The sequence below is a fragment of the Aphelocoma coerulescens genome, chromosome 8 (assembly GCF_041296385.1).
Source record: "Aphelocoma coerulescens isolate FSJ_1873_10779 chromosome 8, UR_Acoe_1.0, whole genome shotgun sequence".
NCBI classification, from domain to species: Eukaryota; Metazoa; Chordata; class Aves; order Passeriformes; family Corvidae; genus Aphelocoma; species Aphelocoma coerulescens.
The window spans coordinates 17,572,683-17,598,776 of record NC_091022.1 but is presented as its reverse complement, the minus strand read 5'-3'; the positions used below and the strand labels follow the sequence as shown (position 1 = coordinate 17,598,776).

Here is a 26,094-nt window from a genome sequence, read left to right as displayed (position 1 = left end):
AGCTGAACGTTAATTATACTTTAAAATCGCGTATAAATTGTAACCAAGAATGTTGTATGAATTTTTGAAATAAGAGACATGCTCAAGTACCATTAATTATAAACTGCCATTTAAAGCACACTGAAGCAGACCTCATATTGAAAAAATATTGAGCCCTTGACAAATAAAAAAGGCAGCAAGAGTTATTAACTGGTCTAGCTGATTAAATGGTGTCTCCTACAAGCATAGCATTTTTTTTTTTTTCCCCTCTTTCTTCATCCAGACCATGGCTTACTTCTACTTAGAAGTGACACATGACAATTTGCTGGCCAAGGTAAAACTGCTATAAACACTGTATGATTCACTGGTTTATAGCTTCTGTTTAGGGCAATTCTCTTTTTGAATTTTTTATTCATGTAGAAGTGACAGTAATATATAACAATAGATAAAACTTCATGGGCTACTTTAATGGACTAATGTCAAATGAGGTGAGTTGATTTTCTCACATGCTAATTAGATATGTGAAATGATTCTGAGTAATTTAAAAAGCAAGGCCAAATCTCAAGCAGCTTCCAAAAACCTAGACTTGCTAAATAGACAAGACACAATGATCTGACTACCACTTAAAGTGGTAATTAGAGACAGTCAAATTTCTAACAGCTTTAGATATAAATCCAAGGTCAGGTATCCCAGTAATCACTAAGAGCCAGGAGTTTCCTAAAAAACTGTTCCTTAAGTATATTGCAAAAATATTATTTTCTCTTGTTAATTTTGAGAAGATGTATAGAAGATCCATTAATACTTAAAGAAAATAATTCAAACATACAGCTTGCATGGAGAAGGCTCCACAAGTTTATTAGTGCAAATCAGTGTTGCTGCCCTTAAAAGTTACCTATCTCTGCAACAGGCTGTCCCCTTAAGCAAGGACAGCAGAAAGGTAAAAGTCTACACCTCTCTCTAGTCACTCCAAACTGATATATTAATTTACATGAACAATGAAGCTGAATTTGCATTAATCCATCAGGCTGAAAAGTATATAAGCAGAGATGCAAACTCCCCTATCTTGTTGTGCTACCTTTGCCTCGGGGGTGGTAACATCAGCGCAAGGAGCAGACTGACAGCGAAGACAGACTGAGCAGTGAAGTCTCAAACTTCTGCATGTATTATGCAAATGGAACCGCATCCATCAGCTTTAGTGATGTTGCACTACAGATTAAATCTGGCCTGTATAGGTCTGGCCTAACATTGGCATGCTATCAGCCATTCACACTCCTTGGTCAAGCAAGTGGACTTTCTTCCAATCTGCAGAAGCCTCTTTGCCTGATCTGTATTTCCCACTAGAAATATTTCCCACTACAGCAAGAGGGAGAGCCAAGACATGCCCTATGGAGATACAGTTCTGTGGTTATCTCTATGTTAAAGTTTGATTACAGGAAAATAGCCAAAGAGCAGCCACCCCAGAGACATAAATATCTCATTTAATCCTGTCTCCTGAGAGACACCTATTCTGCCTGCACGTTCTTTTATCTCCAGCCCACACTTGAAACTAAGCAAGTGGTTCCCTTAGAGGACACACATACTCATAAAGAGGCAGAGAGGCCTACTGTTAACATTTCTTCCACCATGCAAACACTGTTCACACTTGAAGAGTTGAGCTAGATTTGCACTAAAATGAAACTAAATTTTCATAGTTGTGGATTCGTAGTATAACATGTCAGTGGTAAAAAATCATGGCCAATTTTCTTGCTCTCTGCAGGAAAATAATTTGAAACCCCATGAGTTCTGACTTTTGATTTTTCAAGATTTCCTAATTTTTCTGATTTTTCTTTCCCTTTTCACAAAACAGTCTGCAAAGGAAATAAATGCCATCCTGTGACCTTTCATAAAATCACGTCATTACTTCCAACAGTAATTGATTCTCAGCCTTGGTTCTCCTGTATCGGTGTAGAACTTAGAGAACTTAGTTTTAAAGTAGCAACCAGCACAGCAGTATAGAGCAGGGAACTTCCCTCATAGCTAAAAATGCAATGATTAAGCTACCAGAAGCCATTTGATGCTTTTCTTCCAATGCCCATGTCCTTCACCTACAACCATGGAATATTTATTATGAAAAGAGGGAAAAGAAAAAGAGTGCTTCTGCTTCTTGAAACTAAGACGTTTCTACAGCTGTAATTTTTCGTCCTAATGAGGATCTACAGAGAATGAATTACTAAAGCACTAGACAAGTACCAAATAGTTCTCCCTCCTGATTGATTACACTCTAACTGCAACAAAATCTCATGGTTGAGGCACTAATGAGTATTAGATAACCCATCTGGTTATAATAGGAGCATGCTGGAGTGCCTGTAACAGAAGGACATCGTATTGATATTTTGTTACAGAAGGGTCTAGAACTAGATGTTTTTAAGAATTGGGATCCCAACAAAGATCTTTGTAGTAAAAATGTCAATTGCAGGGATAAGCCAAAATCCTGACTCAGTGTTATGCACTCAAACTTGTATGACTATAAGTATTTAAGTATTGAATCAATTTCTTTTGCTGAGTTTTCATGACTAAAATTTTCTATTTAGCTAAACACAGAAGTAATTTGGCAGCATGATTTAAACACAGGCTAAAATAATACAACTTAAACTTTAATTTCCTCTGCTCCTTTATTATGGCTTGGTACTTTGATACAAACAGCAATTGTATTAAATTTGGACCTCAATAACTAATGAGTAGGTGATAGTGGAATTAGTTAATACTGATTCAGAAATGTTAACATAGCAATTAATATTTTGTGTCATCTTCGTTTAATTTTAGTGCAGGCAGGTAGTTCAGTAATGTTTGATAATAATCATTATATTTTGGTGTATTCAAGACTTGCAAGACTAATACATGTAAGCTAATGTCTTACATATTTTTCTTGATTTTTCAAGTCTAAGAATCTTCTCAAGTGTTTTATCAGCAAATTCATTTCTTAACTGAAAGCAGTATACACAATACATATGTAAAGATGCACCCATCACCTCTTTATTTATGCAAAAACTACAAATACCAGTGTAGTTGCTGGCGATTTTCATATGCAGTGTGCTTTAACTGCTTTAAAATGGACAACCTGATAAATGTACTAATTCCTTACTATTTAGCAGCTTATTTTCAGTGTGATTCCCAAATAGAGACAGGAAGGCAGGCAAGCAGGAAGGAAGGAAGGAAGGAAGGAAGGGAGAGAAATTAATTTTGTCCTTTTTCAAATTATAATAAAGAATAATTAATACAGAAAAAAAAACCCAGTGAGAAAGGGATTTTTTTCAGATAATTGCCATGCCTTGTCATTGTAGTCTTATCAATAGACCATATCCTGACCACACTTCATAAAGAACTGTGCAAAAGTAAGTTTCAAATTTCACAGTTTGATCTGATTTTCATTAAAAAAATCTGTACTTGTTGGAAATACACCTGTAACCATTAAAATGTTAGGTAGCTGCAGTTGGAAATTAGCTACTATCTTTTGCTTTCAGGTACTCTTATCATGTGTCTCCGAGTCTTGGTTTCCCCAAAGGTGCAAAAAAGTCCAAGGGCCTTAAAAGACAGAACATCAACTTTTGGACTTACTTACTGCAGCTGTAGCCAAGAGAAAAGAGATCTCTGAACATACCAGTGATCCACAAAGGAAAATACAGGGGTTGTGTCTTTTTGCTGCTTTTATACATTTAGCAAAACGCCAAGATGATGTTGTTTTACAAGTTGCTTAAAAGCCTACTTTCTGCTTTTTGAAATACAAGGGAGACTAGGTTTTGCTCAGCACTAACTGGAGGAGGTGGAAGTACTGAACCTCTGTCAATTTTTTTTCTCACAACTGCTGTTGCTTATCAGTTGAGACATACTGAATATACTTTTGTTATGCTTGTTGTAAACTTGAAGACAGCATTTTCTGTAGCGTATTATCAATTAATTCTGCTCAGTTCTGTATAGTCTGCTTGAGGAAAAATAATATATAGACAGCCTGTGGTAACAGTCCACCTTTTCATGCACTCTTACATGCACAGAAAACAGTAAGACAAAAAAACTCATTTGATAATCTCAGGAAAGGAAGTCTCTAATCTTCAATAACTTGATTTTTGCAACTACCAGGCTAATCTATTGTTACAATACTACTTCATCCTCAAAAACCCTGTTCGATGTGGAAGCAGTGATGTCAGCATTGCAAAAGAACGGCTGTACGGCCATTTTAACAAGCCTATCATCCACTTTACAGCTAAGTGACACTTTTTTAATGGTTAAAGAAACTCTCACAGCAGAGCCTGTCCAAAATCAAGCAGCAGTTAAGCATATCACCTGAGATGCTTAACTTTGTATACCTTTGGGGTTTTAAAACGGGCTGTCTATTTCACTCCAACATGACATTAAAATGAGACTTAGGGAGAGGGAGAGAGAGAGAGAGAGAGAGAGAATACAGGCAATAGAAATCATTTATTAACTGGATATGTCACAACTTCTCCTAAATGTACACAGTGTTGGCAGACTCTGAGAAATTCCTGTGGACGGATCCATGCAGAGCAATCTAATCAAGGAAGGGGTAGAATCAATGCCATCCTGTGCATATAATAGAACAAAGTCAAAGTGTTAACTACACAGAAAGAGGTTTTCCTTCTTTTCTTTCCCTATACTAAAATGTCCATTTCATTGAAGATAAAAAACCAATGCTATCGGCTTATTCAAAGACCAGTCAACTGTACTAATAGAAAAGGCAGAGTTCTCTTGCTTTGAGAAGCATCTGCAATCTGTGACACCAGAAAAGGCACAGAGCTCTATGATACTTGTATTTGTAGGATTGCTCAATTTGCCTCTAAAGTATGAATGCATCTATGGCAATCTAGTTTTCAGATAAGTTTTGCAAGCACAGCCTCATATTTCCAAATTTGTACCAACCTAATTAAAAGGAATAAAAAATGAAGATTGCTTTCTTAATGCAAGATCCTTTTCTAAAATGATCATATGAACATAAATGTATCCATCCTCAGAGTAACTGCTTGGCTGAGATAAAACCAACAAACAAAGAAGCCTGTACGTGGAATTCCCCCCAGCTCTATATTGGAATCCCCTGGAAACTTTTGTCTTATCCATGTTCTGAAAATTATTTCAGCTAGGGGGCGTTCAACTAACATCTTTTCCATGGCGGCACTTCAGACATCAACCTGCTCCCAGCAGCCGGGACAGCAGCGTCCTGGGGAGAGCTCTAAGTGCAATACCCTGGTATTCCAGGATTTAAAATTTCTCCCTTGTTCTGTATGCAAGGGCCTCGAACTTTACTGTGAAGCTGTAGCAACACGAATAAATAAGAATTAGTGTCTCATACAGAAACGTGTCTGCCATTTGCTCATGCTATAGCTCTACCATAAGCACTCTAACACAGGGATACCCCCAAAGCTTTCCTACTGTGAATCTTAACAGGGATGTGCATTGTACCAATACAGTTAAGCCATAATGTACAGAACAGATTACAGCAGCAACAATTTTCCCAGTGTAAGTTCATGTACACAAAACTCCTACTGGCATAAAACAGAGATCACACCTCATGTTACCCCAACTTTCCTACTTCCTACAAGTGACAGCAGTAGTATATAACTATAACCGTAAATATTTACCAATGCAACTATTTTGAAATATTACATTTGGGGTATTTATGGGGGCAAAAGCTTCATATCAATTAAAGCTTAGTTTCCCTGGCCACATGTCACATGTTGCTCAGGACACCAGTGTCTCCACTTTGCTGCGTGAGTTTCCTTGGTGAAAGGTAGTCAGAGGAAGTTTCACCACATGTCTACCCACCAGGGTCTGCAAGAGAACGTTTATTCCTCCTTCTTCAACAAAGGAAAGACATGTGCATCAGCACCTTTTAAATGGCTTAAATAAGGGACACAGATTTCAAAGTTTTGAACCAACAAATAAGATAAATACACATCTATAAGCATGGGTTCAAATAAGGGTAGCTAGACACTGAAGTAAGGCTAAAATTTGCCTTCAGAAACTGTAACCTCTCCTATACTGGTGATTCTCTGGCATGTCATAGGCTCAGCTGATTGTGTTGGGGCAGGAGGTCTGGTTAAGAAAATGCCTTAACACCCCTTCAAGTCCATATTGCATGAGATTTCTTTTGCTGTTATCTCCCCCTCTGCTGATAAATAACAGAGGAAAATACATATTGCAGCAGGTGACTCACTTTATAAGTAGAAGCCCTGTACTAAATTTTATATATGAGAATTTCCATAATTTCATGGGTATCCCTTTAAGAAAAAAATAAGCTGAACTTTCATTGTGCTGTGGGAAGTAACAGCACATCAGCAGTTATGGTATTACATATGGACTTTTGCTTCCTCCTGGGAGTTGTTTTCCTTAGAAGCAAAGCTGATTCCTATTTTCCACTTTGCTGATAGCTCTGTTCCTGCATAGTCTGTACTAGAGTGGGAACCATAATGCACCCTTCCCTCTCCCTCCCACCCCTGCATACCTACACACTTCCTCTTTCCAGAACAAAAGCTTTTTCCAGTTATTTAAGGAATCTCACAAAATTATATTTCCTATCCTTGTATAGGGATCTCAATTATTATTTCCAAAACATACTTTTGAAGGGGAAAGTATAATTGTTACTCAGGAGCTGAGGCTCAAGCCTCTATCAAGTTTGTATTTAATGTTAAAATAGTCATGGGAGAAAAGCTTTTGGGGAAAGTAGTACTCCCTACCCAGTTCTGGTTGCACTACTTGTCTGAAAACAATTTGATTTCAGAGGATTACTTAGGCAAGGATTCCAGAATCCAAACCTACTATAAATTCTGGTTACCTTCAGACATTACTAGTTACTGTTTTATAGAACTACCATTGGGGATTTAGTTCACAGTCTGCAAGCAGTAATGACAGAAACTCAAGACAGGTCAGGTTACTACAGCTTAGCTATCAGACCCTTGAAAATACACTGTATAACCTTCAGAAAAACAAGCTTCCAATAAACACAAGAAGCAAGTTCCAGTCTCTGATTGAGAATTCTCTTATCTCTTAGCCCTGGTTCCCAGGCTAATGAGATGACTTTGAGAAAGCTGTTTTTAAGTGTCTCCCCTTTATGCTGTCCGGAATTCTGCAGGCTGTATGGCTCATTAGATGTTTCTCATAATACTGATTTGGCTCTGCCATAACCTGTCTCTTTGCTGCCTGAGTGCAGGAACGCCTCACATTAAATTAAAGGGCCAGAAGCACAGGACATTCCAAGAAGGACAAGGAGGTGGCAAAGCTCGCTGATTCTACAGAGAAATTGCTTTCTTAAGGGAAGTGTTTCATGTACTCGGGAAGTCTGGAAGATGTACTTTCTGGGAGAAGGTGTTTCAGTGCTGATAGAGGTGCTAATACAAACTGTATATGAGACTACTGTTATAATTTCAAAAAGATATACAGCCAATCCTTCAGCCTTTCTGTTCCCCCAAAGTCAGTATTTTACTGTTTTTAGAGCTTTGCATTGACACAGTGCCGACCAAAGGCAAACACTACAAAATACAAGCACAGACCCAGCATGTCACTTCGCAAAACAGAAATAGAATGGGGAAGGAGTGCTACAATGTCATGCAAAACATTTCTAGGCCTAATTAAAAAAGAAAAAAGAAGACAGTTTTAGATGGAATGAATTGTCCTTAACCTAGAAAAAGAAACCTATTCAGAGAACATGAAGAAAAACAGTGCCATAGACCATTACATTAAAAAAATGTCTCAGCTAAACTGTAGCATTCTATAAATGATTGAATTTAGATTGAATGAAGAACTACAAGCACCTGAACGCTGAAAATTACTGTCTTTTGTTACCATCCATAAGAAAACAGCCTAAAACTAGAGGCCAAATTTTTTTGAAACTATTATATTTTGGAACTATTTTGGAACTTTGCTCACAACATTTAGCCACACGCAGAGAACAGGAGTGGTGTACATGAGATGAAGGAGTTGTGGGGCACTGTACTACAAAACACACAGGGCCACAAACCGATCTGTGATTAGCACAAGGCAGTAGAACAGCCCTTCATAATCAAGCCTCAGAATAGGATCGGATTAAGACCAGAGCTGCTCTTGTCAGTAACAACTTTATTAAGCAAAGCCTTGACATTCCCCCACATCTAAACAGGAAAAAAAAAAAAAAAAAAAAACAAAATGAAAACCAACAAACAAGCCATTTTATTGATTATGCCTTTCTTCTTGAAGAGTAAATTTTCAAACAGCACGGTGGAGCTTAATTAGTACCATTGTAAGCCTAGCTCAAACTTGCAGTGAATTCAAGAAAAGCATTTTCCATTTACTCAGTAGGCCAAGTTTACAGCGAGCACACCCCTGTAAATGTAGTCAAGTTGAAAACAATGGCACTGTTCATACAAGTACAATTTTGTACAAATAATGCTCATAGGAAGGAAAGTGTTCAGGATACAGCCCTATTGATAATTTCTGTGGCACAAAATCACCTCAGCAAAAAAGAATCAGGCTACATATGCTGAAGGTTAAAAAAAGAGGAAAATATACTTTACTATGTAACAGACAAAACTACAGTGTCTTTGGATATTTCCTTATCATGCAAACCCCAAATTATGGAATGATTCACTCAACACTTTCAATCATCCATCCAGCACGAAAATAAGTGTTTCATAATAATTTGTGATGGTTCTGAAACAATAAAGAAACATGCAAATTATACCAACACAATAAAGACTTGATTATGTAACTGTTTTGCCTCCTTCACTGCAGCAATAAGCAAGCAAATAGAGACTGAATTGAACATGATTTATACCGCAAAAGAATATTCACTTGTGTTACTGCTTCAGCTACTTAAAATAAATAATTTTGGTAAATCATTGTCATTAGGAGACCCTATTTAAGGTCTATATCACAATGATCTTGACACTAATTTCATCATGTTTGTGCTCCGCTTCCAGAATTTCAAGATAGAATTGCTTTGCTCTCAAAAGACAGTGGAATACTTTTTACAAAATGTGTTCAATAAATTTTTAAGAGTGTCAGCATTCCATTTTTCAGAACTAATATCTTGAAATAATCTTCCCTAAGTATTTCTACGTGAGAATACCTATGCATATTAGAATTTACAAGTCTTTTTTCAACCTCATTACACTCAATGGAAGTTAAGTACAGGCTTAAATGTGTTCTGCTATTTTTCTTTCTGAATCAGGATATTTCACTGTATATTTTAGACCAAGACAGAAGAACACTGAAAACTATGTATCAGGCAGCCTTCAGAGTGCACATACAAGATATGCTATACAAATCATGGCAATATGCTAATAAAATCAGTTCTTTTCTCATGCTGTTGTAAGAAAAGACACCAACAATGTTGTTTATGGGGGTGATCAGAAGAAAAAGACACCTTTTATTCAGCTACATGAAATCTAAATTTAAGAGAACGTTTCTCTTTCCTGGTTTCATCTCAGAGCAACGGACTTTCCCACACCACAGTGGATGAGAATCCACATTTAAAATTTGATTCATTAATGGTGCTAGAAGCAGCATTAACTCATCTTCCAGTCCCTATAAGCTGTGCCAGAAGGGGTCACACAGTACTGGTGCTGGCCAGCAGCCAGTGACAGCATGGCGAGTAGCCAGCCATTCTGCTATGAACTGGAGGGGGTTCCTGAGGGAATGTTACAGTTTTTCTGTATTTCCACCTTTATTGCAGCTCAAGATCTCTTGCAGAGTTTGCATGTACAGCTTATGGATACCAAAGGCTATGCTTTTATTTCACTGAATGCTTTCATAAAGAAACCAAATCAACAGTAAGATTTTTAAACAGCTTCAGGAAGCTTAGGTGCATGAATTCCTTTTGGCCACATCACATTCATATCCATGACTTTGAGGAATTGATAATTTAAGGTAATTCATGCTTTCCTTGCAAGCTGAGAAAAACAAACATAGGAATTAGTAATACTATCTTGTCTAAGTTCTCTATTTAGGAGGAAAATAATCTTCTTTGTTACAGTTTAATGTACTTTAACATTCTTACCAATTAATTACCACATTTGGTCCTGAAACATTCTGCAGCAAGATTTGGAAAATTTGTACATACCTTATGAAATGAAACCAAGTTACACATGGCTTCTGAGAAAATAAAACAATTAAAGCCTGTACATAAGAAAAAGAGGCAGTATGGGTTATGGAGAAAAAAAATGCACCTTGGCATAGTACAACAGTAGGCAATATCACTGATAAATCATTTTCTCATATGTATTTATAAAGGTCCATATGTAAAAGCACCTGCCCACAAATGCACAACACAAAAATCCACAGTTCTTGGGAAACGGACTTTGTATAATCGGATAGAAAAACTTTACTGCAGCATGCTTGAAAATAGATTGAAAATTACTGCCTCACTTTGAACGTTTCCTGAAATGCACTGTAATATCAGCACAAAGCTGACTGCATCAATCAGCTATCTCCAGATGCTTCATTTGATTTTTCAGAGAGATGAGAAAGCAACAGAGTGACTAGACCAAGCAATTCCAGGTACTTATAGCACATTAATCAATTTGAAATTAACTCCTTTTGTCTGCTGCCGCAATGATTTAGAAGATATTTCCTAAACAAATAGATAATACTTTCTTTTCTATTACAACTGATCAAACTCTGAGACTTATATAAGAATTTTTAAAAAAACCCACCACACAACACTAGTGCTTTTTTTTTTTATTAAATAGCATGCTTACAATTGTGAAATCATGGTTACAGAAGTTCAAATAAAGCTTATTTTTTAAATTCTATCTGACCTTGGATTTGACAAAACTGAATATGGGTCAAGATTATGAAAGGCCTTTCATTACATGAAGTTATCTAAGTATTGTTCAGACTGGTTTTCAGGATGAAATACTAGCTGAAGTTTGTATTTACTTCATGTGCAATCACTTTAACCTTGCTATTTGCACAGCAGATGTCTTCTTCACAAGACTACAGAAGCTATTGACTATAAATCTTGATAAGATAAGCTGTTCATTCCTTCCTTGTCTGAGCACTCTAAAAAGTCACATAAAAGAAAACAATTACTGAACGGAGGCAAATACTAAACGTTGATCCTTGAGTTCTTATGGGGTCTTCTATATGGCAGCTTCTGACCAAGTCAAACCAGCAGAATTAGAACCCTTGTAGGAAAGTCATTATCCAGAATTTGATTCACTTGTGAAATTTAATTCATATGAATGCCAAGACTGCAGTAACAATTTTTCTAATTGGCACTATTTCTGAAATCTCAACAGTTAAAAGAAGATTAAATGAGCATAGTAATTCAGCTACTTCCTTTATCCTTGCATCTTACCCATTCAGTCATCAGTGACACAACGTGTGGCTATGGCGGGAATGGAATAACTTGTATTCCCCATCCTAGCGGGGAAGAGAGTGGCCAAGACTGCCAACTCAATAGTTTAAATTAACAAAAGCTTCCACTGAGTGCTTTCCACTATCTCTGGAAATAGTTTCGGAAAGCAGGTTCCATCCATTTTTCTGCTTTACTGATTAAGGAAGTTTGTTCCACTTACAAAAACAACATCAAATCAACGTAAGAAAGACTGAGGGCTCCAACTTCCTGTTAAAAACAGAAAGGTATGAAAAATACACAGCAGATGATATTTTGGCCATGTGTGTCTTCACAATAATGGTTAAAAAAAAACCCTAGATAAGGTGAACTGCCCTGTAGAGAAGGGAAGATTGTTCCTTGATTGGAGAGTTATCAACACGCTCTAGGCAAAGTTTCTAATTCGTCCCAAAAAAAGTTTGGCATTTTTGAACTTAAGTTAGTGGCCTTCAGGGAACTCACTATAAGGAGAAAAGTATTATCTTTTTAATCTTTCTCCATAAGGTGAAACAAAAAACCACCACATCTGTTATTTCAATTGTTTTCTACAAATGAACTTTCTCAAAATACAAACCTGATTCTGCTTTTACTTATGTGATGCTAATAAGCTGGTCCTGAACCTTCTCAAGTAGATAAAAAGTCAGATTATTTCCTGGAGCAAAACTGACTGTCTGTGGGATAAAAATTCACTGATGCTAAGCAGCAAAAGATGGATTACAACTGAAGTCCTTTTTTTATATAGGATACCATGCTTTGGCTTACAATATTCTACAGCCTTTAGGCATCTGGGAATCTCAGAAAAAATAGAAAAGTTATCTGCAACTCTACCTTAAAAGATGACTTATTGGATAAAATAACAAATAATTGACAGATCACACAAGAATGCTAAAAGATAGTCCCATCTTTAATGCACATAGGGACAGGCCTCAAAAACAGTATTAGCATTACTATACATAAGTTAGTCAGATAATCTGTGTATATTCAGTCCAATAAACTGGATTCACTCAATTCAAACGGGATTCTGCAGTGGCAAGACCACAGTGCAGTTCAGTCTCCTCTGCCTGTATGCTGTTGTTAAATCTTTCTGAAAAGCAGAGATTCCTTACTGCACTTTCTGAATTAAAGGAAACAGAAATTACAAAGGCATACAGCCCCTTTAGTACTTGATTAGCTATCCAATCAAAGAGTGAAACCAAGCAAGATGATATGACTGATTATACTGATCCATTTGGATTGTTACTTGTCACATTATTCTTCTCCAAGTGACCACAGAGACTTAACACAAGTAATGAAGAGCTCTATTCTTTGGTTGCTTATAATCAAAATTTACCAGATCTGCTGGTGATTTTCCTGCTTCCCCTGTCAGCCCTCCCAAATTTCTTTTCAGCAAACTAATACCCAGTTATTTTTGCCAAGTCTTCAAGTGTTTACTAAGTTAGAAAAGCATGATATATCTGTTTTCAGAGGCTGTGAGTCCACAATTTTCCATATCCTCACGAGTGGCAGACCCTGCTATTTGAGCACCACAACCCAAGTGTTCTTTCATAACTGCCACACACAGTAAAACAATTGTTTTGAGGTAATTTCAAAGTCACCTCTTGTGTGGAAGAAAAGAAAATAGTCATAAGATCAGATATGCAACCTTGTGAAGATGGCAAGTTACATGGTGACAAGGTAGGTGAGCTGTAGAATTAGGTCTGCAACTGGAAAGCATTTCTAATAGCCCTGGAAGCAGCAAACAATAAATGTCATGGTGCACAGGAAATTCATGAGCAGACCTATTTGCAGGAGAACAAGCAGAGAAGTAAGTGATTACTGTCTTAATAAACATGACATAACATTATCTTAAAAGGAGGCAAATTTCAAACTAAGGTAAACATAATCTACCCATCCTTCTGAGCAAAACCTCCTATCAGCCTTAGGAAACAATCTCATCACTAGAAAGCCACAGGTGTTGTTTCTATTTCTCAGTAAGTCAAGTACATTCCCTACAGCCTTGTGGGAGACTGCATCCTCATACAGTTTTGTAAAGTAACACAGGCCTCTTACCTGTTAACAGATACAAAGTCATATGATCCAGACGCATCAGCCTTCCAGACTCTTAATTTGTTCAAATCAATAACTACCAACTTTTAACTTTGGTTCGCACGAGACATTCTGATGCATATAGCAGCTGTATCTGCACATATATCTCAGCTCGATCACCACAAGGTTTTTTTGGGGCTTTTAATCAGAAGTTGAATCCCTTGTCTTGTTTGTTGTGGGCACAATATATAGACTTTTTCCAGAAAAGTGTTATTACTTATGACCTATGTGCTTCAGAAGGACATCCTTTCTTTCTGACAGAGCTTTCTACAATGTCCAGTTTTACACTCCAACATGCAAATCTAATGCTAAACTCCATGCTAATCTAATGCTAAAAGCAGACTGAAATATGCTACTTCTAGGGAATGTTTGCCTCCGTTGCAAACCCTTATTCTTTTCTGTTCCAAACCACCTTGCATATTGCAACCCACTTTTTGCTCACAGAAGAGGAGATAAAAATTAAAACCCACAATTCTACTTTAGGAGAGTAACAGGAAAAAAATCAGTTTAGAGAAACAGAAAAAAAAAAAAAGGGAAAGAAAAGAGACACAATTGAAAAGATAAGAGAGATCTAAGAGTCCTCAAACACCTAAATTTTTCCCTACTATGCCTGGTTCGTATCTCCAGCTGCCAGTCTGTCAAGTCTGACAATTACTGCTGTGACTGGAATCTGCTAAAGAAAATAGGATGCTATGAGCAGTCGTGTTTAATTAACGAGTGGTAAGTTCATATTAGCAATAAACACAAGAAGCGTCAGAAGTCTTGGCAAAAGCCAAGCACACTTTGCTGCTCTGTACTTAAGCTGTCCTTTTTACTGGTTGTCTTTACAACATAGCAGAGACATTCAGGACTTCTACATAAGCATTCTTAGGCATGCTAATGAATTACCACGTGATTGCACCTGTCCAGAATAACAATGCCTAATTCTGATTCAGATGTTCTGCTTCACTGAAGTTTTGATTCACAATTTCATGGAAACATGAATGCACACATGGAGAGCTTGATGGACTGAAAAAATGCCTCTCAATATGGACTTCTACTTTGGTAGCAGTACATCTAGAAAGGAGCACCAATATAGTCCATTATCTGTTCTACAGTCATAGAAGAGATGTAATTAAAATCCTTTCAGATTAGCTACAATATTGGGACTGAAATTATTCCTGAAGACCACATGGTATCAGAGGTTAAAAGCCCAACCCTAAACAAACCTGAGTAGAACAACTGAGTAGAATGCTTTTTTATCTGTCATGGAAATAGGTAAAGACAAGAAGTCACATGCTGCTTTCCTTTTTCACAGTGCACACCACTAAAGCAGACACTGTTTTTTATTAGAGGTGGATGTGAAAATCAGTTAATTAGCTAGGAGAAGGCCAACCATGGAAACACTACCAAAGTTAGAATATGATACTCAATAAGAAACATATAAAAGAAAGTTTAAGAAGGAGTTAAACCTGACTGAACTAGAAAAATCATCAATGGTAAGAATGTATTGAAAACAAAAAACCAAACAAACAAAATGTGGCATTTATTTCTTTAGGGGAGGTAACATCTATATGATGAAAAAGGGTTGAATAATCAGTAAGATCAGATTTTATTACAATCCAAAATGAAAGAGGTTAGCTGTGCCTGGAGATCTAGACTTGCTTTTCGATGAAAGAGAATAAGTTATTTGCCCAGTTAAGTCACACAATCTGACATTAAGCTTATGAAATAAGCAATCTGATACAGTAAACAATGTAAAATGCAAAAATGTTCCCTTTAAAGATTGACAGAATCAAAACTTCATGGCATTGGTCTAAATAGGAAGGTGCATAAGACCAAAATCTTCAGAAATTTGGGAGAAAAGCAAGCTCTTCAAGTCCAGGTAAATACTAAAAACCCCAACCACTCTGCAAGTCCTGAACTGTCCTATGGAAGTTGTTCAGAGAAAAGGCTCAGATCAGATGGATCAGCAGACTCTCAGTAACCTGCAAAAAGATAAACATGCCCACCATTTTTGTATCCACCCATAACATTTTTAAAAATACATACTCTGCTAGAAACAAGGAAGCATTACAGAAGCAAAGATGAAGCCTAAAGAAAAAGTGGTCAATGCCAAATATTTATTTACGCTGTATACGGGTAACAACCAGGTTCCGATGAGCACATTTTGAAAAAAAAATAGAGGAGTATACATTAAATATTGTCTCCTTCAGTGCACATGCTGACTGTTTCCTGGGACTGCTGCTGTTTGGCTCAGGTTTAAAACAATTATATTTAATTAGAAAAATAAGGCATTTTTGATGGGATGAGAAGTAAAATGGCATAGATGTTTTTCAGTATCAAAATCAGTACAACAACACAACAAAGCAACCCCAGAGAGGAGCAGAATTGAACCAATACAAATCATCATAAGGCATTCTCTGACAATATATCTGCCTCGGGAAACAAGAAAGATTCCATATACATATTTTTAATTAATTCAAAGGAAATTTCTACTATTTTAAGATAAAGCACCATTCCATTTCACAGCAATTAAATATTTCTTCATGAACTATTATCAGGATGTAATACCTTGTATTTCAAACTTCGCAAGTTCAGCCAGAAATATAACAGTTGAGACTAAAATGCATGCTGCAAGGAAACTTTACTTAGCATGTAGGGAAGTAACACAATTGTGATATTTAATGGCCTGGGAAAGGAAGATAGGAATAGCAATCTGCAATTTTAAGTGACCAAACTAATTGGGAAGAGGAAGTCTGGAAAAGTGCACTAAAAGATCTATGTTCCATTATTCAAGTGAATAATAAAAACAACAACAGTCTTGGAATACAATGCACCTCTTCCAGTCTTACAGAGCAGTTTCTCAATACTAAAGGAGTATTTAGACATGGAATGAGGAGAGAATTAATCTATCAGGAAATTAAAGGTAGCAGATAACCCAAAACCAAAAAATTAATACAAAAATAAAGGACGGGGGAGTCAGCAAGTCCAGCACAGCTGCTATATTTTCAAGAACAGCCAGCTTTCTTTTATAAAAATCTAATACTTAAAATTTGGGTTTAGACTACTTCAGTTGGGCCTTTTCTTTGCTTTTCATTTTTAAATACTTTTTGTGTTCTGCAGGACTTCAGCTGCTGGTTGCACAATTTTGGGCTCTACTGAGAAACAGAAAAAAAAACCCAAACAATCACCCTGAAAGTGATTCATTGTTCTATGATTTTGCATTCTTAAGCACCTCAGTTCCCCTTAAAGCCAGCTGCACAAGGGATCACAGCAGTGGGCAGCAAGAAATATGCAGGTCTCCTCAAGAGCTCCCTTCTTTTTTGTTTATTTTTTTTGTCTTTTCAAGGTGTTCAAAGGAAGAAGGCATCAGAGATGTCTCAATTAAAGCTCTTCTTGAACATTTTCCTTTTGAATTTTCTCCCTGTTTTCATGTGATTGGGAAACACAGGTGTTTTCACCTTGATTGGAGAAAGAACTCCAACCGCTTACAAAGTATTTTGACATTAACGAGCCATTCAATTAGTTCATTATTATTATGAAATGTACAGCCGCAATGCCAGTTAAGGAATCTGGATGAAACAATGTGCAACTGAAATTTCTCTCATGTTAGGACGCAAGATGCTGGACTTAGCACATGATTCACTGTGTATTTTAACTCTTTGACAAAGAATCAGAGACTTCATCCTTATTGTATTATTTATGCAATCCAGCTTCTCTATTTTCCCTCCCAGGCCCAAGAAGAACTCGAATCGAAGATAGTAAGGCGCTAAAACCAAGATCTCAAAAGCAGTTGAGACACTTGGACACATTAAGGCTTGCTTCCATTGAAGGAAACAGTGAAAACCCCCAGAAGAAACTGGAAGGAAAATCAAAGTTTGTCCCTTGTCACATGTGCAGTTCCCTTGGTAGAGTGCTTCCTATGTAAAAAAAGAATTCAATCTTAAATTCTTAAGAAGTATAATCATTACTAAGGGATAAGAATCACTAAAGAAAAATAGCAGTTTTAGCAGATTGCCACTAGATGGAGCAATTTAATATTAAGATTTCCATTTATAAGATTCTTTCATTAATACACCTTTCTCATTACCGATTTATTTTTCGTTTTTATGCTAAGGACACTTAGAAATGCTGTGTCCTTGGATATTAAGCAAGTAAGAGGAAAGCTGCATATGAATAAACACTAATGTTTCTATATTTTGCCTGTATTGAAGCAAAGACTGGAAACAGTGTAAGGTAAACTCCAATTCTAAAGTGCTTCAATTAAACTGTTCATTTAATTAATCCACCAATCTACACTGCCTAATCTTCAGAAACTTTAAGCATTAAGAAATATTAAGCAGTTTATCAGAATACTGTGCTCTCTATTCACCCAACACCAGAACTTTTTACCAGCAGAGATTATTCTACCCTACCCTGAACCTTAGCCTAACTATTATATATTTAGAATTCTTCTGTATTTTAGTATCAAACTGAGAATTAAGAATATTTTGTACTGACACAAAAGGAAAAGAGACTTGACCTCATTAGTTTGAGTCCCAATTTACATCAGTTGTATCTAAGATGGCTGTAGAACTACAGCACCTTCTGTCAGTGCAAGACCAAAAGTTGAACCTATGTCTACTTATATTTCTAATGTTAGTTTCAAGCAACAATTTACAGTTGTTACTATCCAAAATACTTCCTGATGATATCTATCTTTACCTTGTGAAGGTGATGTGTATGTTTAAAAAACAAAACACTGGTGTTGTTGCTGAACGCAGCTCTGAGGCACCAAGAAAGTAAATCCTCAATGATTACATGGGTCTTACAATCCTTCTTAAATACTGGATTTGCTGGGAAAAGGGGAAGCAATAAGCAGAGTTAAGGACAGCCTGTGAACAGCAATCCCCAACTGGCCTCTGCTTCACCTTTTTCTTTTAAAAGACTCCTGTTATACTATACTTACAAAATATTCATGTTTTTGAATGCTAAGTATGATAATCTAAGCATCATGAAAACAAGTTATACTGTCTGCTGCATCTAAAGTCTGCAAACATGATAATACAGTATACAATTTTATTATCCTTATTATTGCACTTTTCTAATGTTAAATCAACCTCTACCTGCATAGCAGGTGCAAATAACAACTGGATTTACCGTTGTATTTAGGTCCATGGTGAAAATCCATGCTTTTAATGTCTAGATGTGGTACTTTCTTCTAACAACTGTTACTATTATCTATCATGATTAGTGATAAACAAACCCCAAACATTGGGCTGTTTATGCAACTATTAAGGTAATTGTGCATTTCTGTCTTACAGAACTCAGCCATGGTTCTAAAGATTCTGAAGGCATATATCACTGATATATCCCCATCATGTCCATCATTATCATGACCACATCTAGCACAGGTTCAATTAATCTAAACTCTCTTATCTCAATCAAACAGTCATTAAGGACATTGCAGTTCAATGGCTTACTAGATGGACCTCAGAATGAAGAGAAAGCATATAGGACAGGAGGAGGGTAAACCTTATTTTTTTGTTTTGATATTATTACACTTCATTTTTATGCCTTACTCCATCACTGCACTACTTCCAGGGTGGAAAAGGGGTGTATGCAGGCAACATAAGAAAGCAAAGAACAAGCAAAGAAGGAGAGGATGCTGCATTAGCTAGAGACATTTCTAGCACTTGTGTAAAAGCTACCTCCATTAAAGCTAACATGTTAACACTGCAGCAAGCAAAGATATAAATGAACATAAAGAATATCCACATTATCTTATTTCAAATATCAAACCAGTATACTTCAGACCTCTCCTCCATTAACTCCACCTCAGAGATTGCCTCTGGCTGACTGCTCCTTGACAGGGTAGATACAGAAAATAGATCAAGGCTCCTAAACATTTTTCCCCATGTTTTTCAGTAGCTTCTAGCCTCATTTTTCTTATAAGGAACAAACATGTTCACTAACTGCAAACTACCTGCTAGACAGCAAATCAACTTGGAAGTCTTTTATATTTCATTACGTGATTATAAAAAACAATTCAAATCCGAGGCCAGACTGACAGTGTGGGATTTCAGTGAATGCATTTCAAGCAACTTAACTCAAACTGATTCTGCTTAGTCCTTAAGACCTCCAGTGTTTGCCCTAGAACATAAAGCCCATGACATTAAATCCTTACAAGAAAACACTTTACACTTTAAAAAATCACTGGCTTTTAAAAAAATCTTATTTTTTTTTTAAATCTATGTATCTAAGGAAATTAAGAGAAGCACAAGAATTTAATTAGTCTCACAGATGCCTAATCACTTTCCAGTTAGAAGAGTCACTCCACAAATAACTTTGCAACTAGGCTTCCGTACGGAAATCTCACCTAAGCTTTTCTACATTGTCTTTTTTTCAGAAAACATGAGAATGCCAGCAGATTCATTCACACAAGAGAAAATACCTTTGAAGAACCTGTGTGAAAGTTACAGCTAGTTAAAAAGGTATATCCCAAAAGTGACAAGTGTCATGAACTTCCCTGCTCGCTCATGTTAAGACCATCCCTCTCCAGGGGTGGGGGAGAAAGAAGAAATAAAAAGAAAGGAAAAAAGAAGACAAAAAAGAAGGGAAAAAAAGAGAAGAGAGACTAGTCTTACTTCCCCTTATGCTTAAATAACAAGGGGAATACAACATAACAAGACATCTCTGAAAAACAGGGTTCATAAGCAGCAGAACATAAATAAAAGCAAGGTAAAGTTGCACTAAGTTACATGACAGCAAGTTTGCCACAGCCTAAAAGTAAAAAAAGTGAAGGTGAGGGAAGATAGGTAGTTAAGACAAGGAAGAGTGAGGGGGAAGTACTAACATATTAAGTATCAGAACGTTTTTGAATGTTTTTCTCTTGATATTGTTTGATGCAATTGTCATTTTCTTGGAAAGTTATTAAGCTCTCTTCTCTCCTGGGGATGTCAGTCCCAGCAGAGCACGAAGAATGCAATTAGAGCTAGCTACAAACCTGCCAGGTAACTCTTGTTCTAAGTGTTCATTAGATGAAGATAGATCTGCCCTTTTAATTTGGAGACATTGCATACTAAGTACAAGTTAATAACTACTTAGGACTTCAATCCCTGACAGAGTTACATATGCAGACTACTGTCTCTGAGAAGAGATAAAGACATGGAGAAAAAAAACAGCCATCAAGTTAATCATGACCAGAAATCATTACCATCTAAGACTGAGTGTCTGATGAAGTCTGTTTCAGGACCATTTGACATCATTATTTATGTGTCCACGAACATATTAGAGTTAAGAAAACACTGATGTATAGATGCTGTATCACCAGACATGTCATACAAAGGACTTACTTCCTGTTTTTGTCAGTCTTTGCTGCAGATTTCAAAACAGCAAATCAAAATTGGTGGTTGAGGATGACCAAAAGTTCACAAGTCACACACATCACTTTCCATAACAGAAGGTGAGACCGGTCTGTCAATAGCATGGTGCAGAGGAGAACGGACACAATCCTCTGACTTCTGTACACCCTGCTGCGAGCTGCCAGCAAATCTGCAGTCTAATATTCCTGGAAGCAACAGACTGCCCACAGGCAGGTCAAACCCCACATTACAAGCATGCAAGAGACATGGCTGCAGCAGCCTTTCAAGCACAGATCTCCTTTGCAAAGATTTCTCTGGGTATGCCATGTCTGACTCATCCTCTGCAATACATTTCCCTTCCCTCCAAATGCAGACTGGGATTTCACCTAAAGTTGCAAAACTTTCTTTTATATTTGAAAAGCCTTTTGTAGGAACTTGATTTTCCTAGAATCATAGGAAGTTGCACACCTTAATGCTGCAGAAGAAAGTCCTTCAATTACCTCCTGAGCCTGAATTTTCTGATGTTTACTCATAGCAACTTTAGATCACAGCCAGCCACCTACATTCCCTCAGAAAATCAGCCTTCTTCGTAACAGGATGACGTATTTTGAATCACTCTTGAATTAATTTTACCTTGTTTTTGTAGCAAGCTAAGGTACTTTCCCTTAGTCACCATTTGAAGTAACGTGCTTACAATTTACAGAAATAAAGCAATGAGACCAGGAACCATCCAAAGGTTATCTTGCTTGGAGTGCTCTCTCATCTACGTTGTAGAAAATAAGGTCTTGATGTTACCAGTGCTGCACTAGGCCCTATTCACTTCAGTGGATTCAATGAAAGCACAAGAGTTCTTCTGGGCAGTTCATTTGCAGAAACAACACCAAGTATAATAAGCTGGATCCTACAATCAAGTTTAATTAGAATCACTGGGACTTAGCATAGGTGTAGAGATCCATACTGTTGATCCACTTGTGGGCTCATAGCCTTAATGTACAGACATAATGCATTTTGTTATTACTTCAAATAATCCAAGTTGATCTCCTCTAGAGAAATGAGGTCTGATCTAAACAGCTGGTTCTGCACAGGCAGGACTTTCCTCGCCTCAAGGTTCCACTGACATTAACTGGCATAAGGCAGACTTTTCCTCCTAAGAGAAGGATGGAAAAGAAAAACAGGAGGCCACAACAGGAACGAACCTCCTTCCCCTGGAGCACTCTTTTCTCACTGACTGCAAGTCTTCCCAGGGTCAAGAATTAATAAAACAGATAGTAAGATAAAGTCTGCTGCACTCCACACCTCATAACATCTGCCTACACTTAGCCCTGGGTAATAGTATGTAAACACAGAAGACAAATTTTAAGTAGAAAGTGTGCAGCAATTGCTAGGAGGATTATGATTACATCACAGTAATCCACATAGAAATTGTAAGATTAGTTGTGTAATTAAGAGTAATAAAGGAATAGCTTAAGTACACATGAAATTTGCAAGTACCACAAGAGCTAAATAAACTTATGTAGTCATTTTAGTTTTCTGTTTATGACGTGTCATAAACTTGTCCCCTTCACTGCCACTGGTACATCAGTAAGAGACTCAGAGAGCCCTCATGCTCTCAGGAGCCTTTTCTGACACGGAATTCCCTTTGAGAAATCTGAGTGAAAGGCAGGTGATTAACTCCTCAGACCTACTATGGAAGCAGTGAGTTTTCAAAAAAACGAAAATTATCCACACTTCTGATTTTTTTTTCCATTTTATATTTTCTCCTTTATGGCATTTTCTTCAATAAATACCAGCAAGTTGTTGGTCTAAGAAAGATTATTATATACATTTAACTTTGTCTTAAGGTTTAACCTGACCTAGATATATTTATTCCTAAATCTATTGGAAGATGTAGTATTGGAAGCTTTACAAAACAAAGACTTCTCCAATTCCCACAATTATTTGCAAAGCAAAACAGGAAGATGGAAAGTACTATTCTTCATTATTATACTGTTTTTTCAACATCTCAAGGCTGAAGTAAACAAATAAAGAAGGCAAAAGATGTATATATTCTCCATCTCATTTTTTCTGTGCCTCATAGTTCCAGAATTTCATAAGGTTTTCAAAGGATCCAACTTAGAGGTCAACTACGCAAGAGTAACACTGCTTTGTCTAGAAGTCAGGGACAACTAATGGTTACATTATTAAAAATCTGTTGTGGTGGTGGTAGTGCTTTGGGGTTTTATTTTTAAACTAATGTTGGGGCTACATTTCTTTTACATAGTTAGTTGTCTTTATTCCTAAATGAAAAAACTTAAAATACTATCCCAAAGTAGATTTGAAGTGCGAATTTTAGCATTCCCGCTTTATGAGACAAGGATTTCCTTCAACGGGTATCAATATCACTTGCAAAATTAAATAACCTTTAGCCCTCCCCATTAACAAGGCCACTAATCCTTAGAACTTGTTCTGTGCTTGAAAAGGTGGTGAGCTGGCCTAGTATTGCTCTGCCCCACTCATCTAAGGGTACATGTAGAATCATATCCAATTTCTTCTTTCCAAGACTTTCATTTTGCCCATCCCTAGGCACATCTCTACATTGTTTTCCCTCTAGACCTACATCACTAATTTAAACAAGCAAGATTAACCAGAAGCTTAAATAAGAAATTACCTTTTTTCCTGGTAGAGTTTTGCCAGTAGTAAGTATAAGAATATAATTAACATCTACCTGGTGCTCTTCACATGTCAATGCTCATTTCTATATGCATCACCAAGTGAAAATAAGCTCTTTCTTAGGTGATATATTGTACTAGTTAGAACTATTCTAAAAAATACATTTGATGTTGCTTACTGTGTCCTGAACATTTATCTAAAGAGTTCTGTACTGTGCTTAAGGGTTCACAAGGTGTGTTTTGCACCAGGAACACTGAAAGTCTCAGCTATTCACTTTTCCAGGTCTTCGTGATGAGGACTTTAATAACACAACTTGAAGAACAATTAAAGGCCTTAGCCAGTAATACTGACATCCGCTTCATTCGGTTGCTCTTCTAGCTTGTTAATTGACAATAGGGATGAGCTAACAGAATAATGGCTGAAAAATTGCATTCACATATTTTAAGGCACAGGCTGAACTCAGGATTCCATATAATGCTAAATTCTCGGACTTAGCTACTTAACTGCCTTCTATTTTGGGACTCATTCGGAATGTTCCCTCTTGCTCAGTAATTTACTATCACAGTACTTAAATGCAGAGCTACATTTGTCCAGGACTGCCTTGTGCTTTCCAGACTCTGAAGGAAGAATGACTAAGTATCAGAGATTTAGCTAAGCTAATATTGTTTTCTCAAACCAGTTTCTCTTTAGATTCCTGTGCCACTACACTTCCATCAAAGAATCTAGGACTGTGTCATTCCAAGACAAATAACATTGGGAATACAAAAAAAACATTACAGGCCTTGTCTTGACAGGGGTAATAATATGCTCTAGGCTACACTCAATAGGCAGGCTAGGTTAAGCATGAACCAAACCCAGTTGCCTGTTTTACAGAGAATCTCAAAGCTTAACTAACTTTGCTGACACTCACTCATATATCTATGAATTTTCTCTGGGGCACAATCTGTGTTTCCCTCAAGCACATTGATTCTCCTCCTTTGCAATGGGACTAGGCAAGGAGACGAGCTGCAGTAATGGACCACATACATGCTGACAAGTATATGAAGTCACTAAGTCAGAGTAATCCAGTGATTTCTGATTACTTCTTTATATCCTTCAACATCTGTTCTTAAAACTAGTTCAAATGAAGTTTTAACACAGTTTGGAAACATTCTACCATGGTCAAAATGAGAAATTATTGCATAAAAGTCTTCTTCTCCCCATCTCCCCCATCCCATTCGTAAGCACTGTGCCCAAAACTTCACCATGTCCCGCACACCATTTCATGGTTGTTGACATGAAACCACTAAAATAGGACTGCTTCATACCACTGACACTGAAGCTGTGCTAGTGCAGATTTTACTGAATTCCAGTCTTTCTAAGATAGTGACTTTTAGACGATCAGCAAGTAAAGTTCTCCTCTGAGCCTGTAAATGACCGGCTACATAGAACAGAAATGGACTAAGTCTAGACATAAATTTGAGTATGTACGAGTTATGAACTGTATGAAACAGCTACTTAGATATAAGTCAGTGAAACTGTAATTTCAGTAAAAATGTGCATTGATACTGTAGAACTATCTTAATATTTATTTTACATGAAACTAACTGTGTGCACATGTTCACAAACTTCTTTTCTACTGCATGATAGCACTTTAGATTGTCAGGTTTGTTTGGTGCTCAACAGTAGAAGTATAAGAACACTTACAATGCTTCAAATTTGCTAGGAATAGTAGTGATAACTTGTTGTTGACTTTTCCCACTCCTATTTCCTCAAAAAAACAAAACAAAACAACCCAACCCTCCAAAGTTTAACTTGCATTCCTAGAGCAAACAGACTACTGTTGGCCTGTAGCCATACAGAGATGCAGTAGCATACACAGAACAAATGCTGATGATGCTTGCATGAAGTTAAATCTATTGAAAATGTCTCAGCTTATGAATTTGTCATGAACTACATAGAGTAAAAAAAAAAAAAAAAAACGAACAGCTATAATTGCTTCCACAGAGCATTTTGCAGTAGTCCAATTAGGCGAATGTAACATCCAATATTAGGTGGAATGAGAATGCATGTGGGTGTACAGTGGACAACAGAAAGCACATGTTTATGGATAGATGAGAAAAAAACACCAACCCTCGATACAGACAGGAAGCTGAAAATAAATGGTCTTGTCACATGGCGCCAGGAGGAAAGAGAAACCATTTCCTCCCAGACACTCAAACCGATTTTGAAGCTCTGAGAAGCTTATTACTCTGCAGATTAACTGAACAGTGCCAACCCCCAAAAAACTCACCAAGAACCCCAAGTACAAATGATTAGCCTTTTAAACTATTAAAAACGGCATTTACAGCCCCCACTCACCACAACCTCCTGGGCCACTGCTCCAGGTCCCCAGGGCGGCAGGTGGCTGCTTGAGACAAGCGTGACCTCTCCTTCCTGAGCTACCTGCCTTCGCTAACCAACAGAGAGCTTCACCTGTCTCCTGGGCCCGGGAGAGCCGAGCCCCTGCAGCCCTCAACACCAGGAACATGCCACACACCCCCCAAACCCCGCCACCACAGGAGAAAACGACAGGATTCCCAGCGCTGCAGCCTAAGGGATGGGGAAGAACCACCAGCGGAGTGTGCAGGGAAGGAGGTGGAGAGGCCGCCGGGGGCTGAGGGGAGTGAGGGGCTGTGGGGGCTGTGGGGGCTCGCGCCCGCCTTCCCGCGCTCGGCGCCT

General features: G+C 37.4%; 1 long non-coding RNA gene across 1 annotated transcript in view; it reads right to left on the bottom strand.

Annotated features, from left to right (window-relative positions):
- The window catches only part of LOC138114022 (uncharacterized), a 156,849-nt gene extending 130,838 nt beyond the window's left edge, over positions 1-26,011 (bottom strand). Inside the window, exon 1 of the long non-coding RNA XR_011152451.1 lies at positions 25,735-26,011. This is a non-coding gene — a long non-coding RNA (uncharacterized lncRNA). The remainder of the gene's footprint in view (positions 1-25,734) is intronic.
- Between the last annotated feature and the right edge of the window lie 83 nt (positions 26,012-26,094).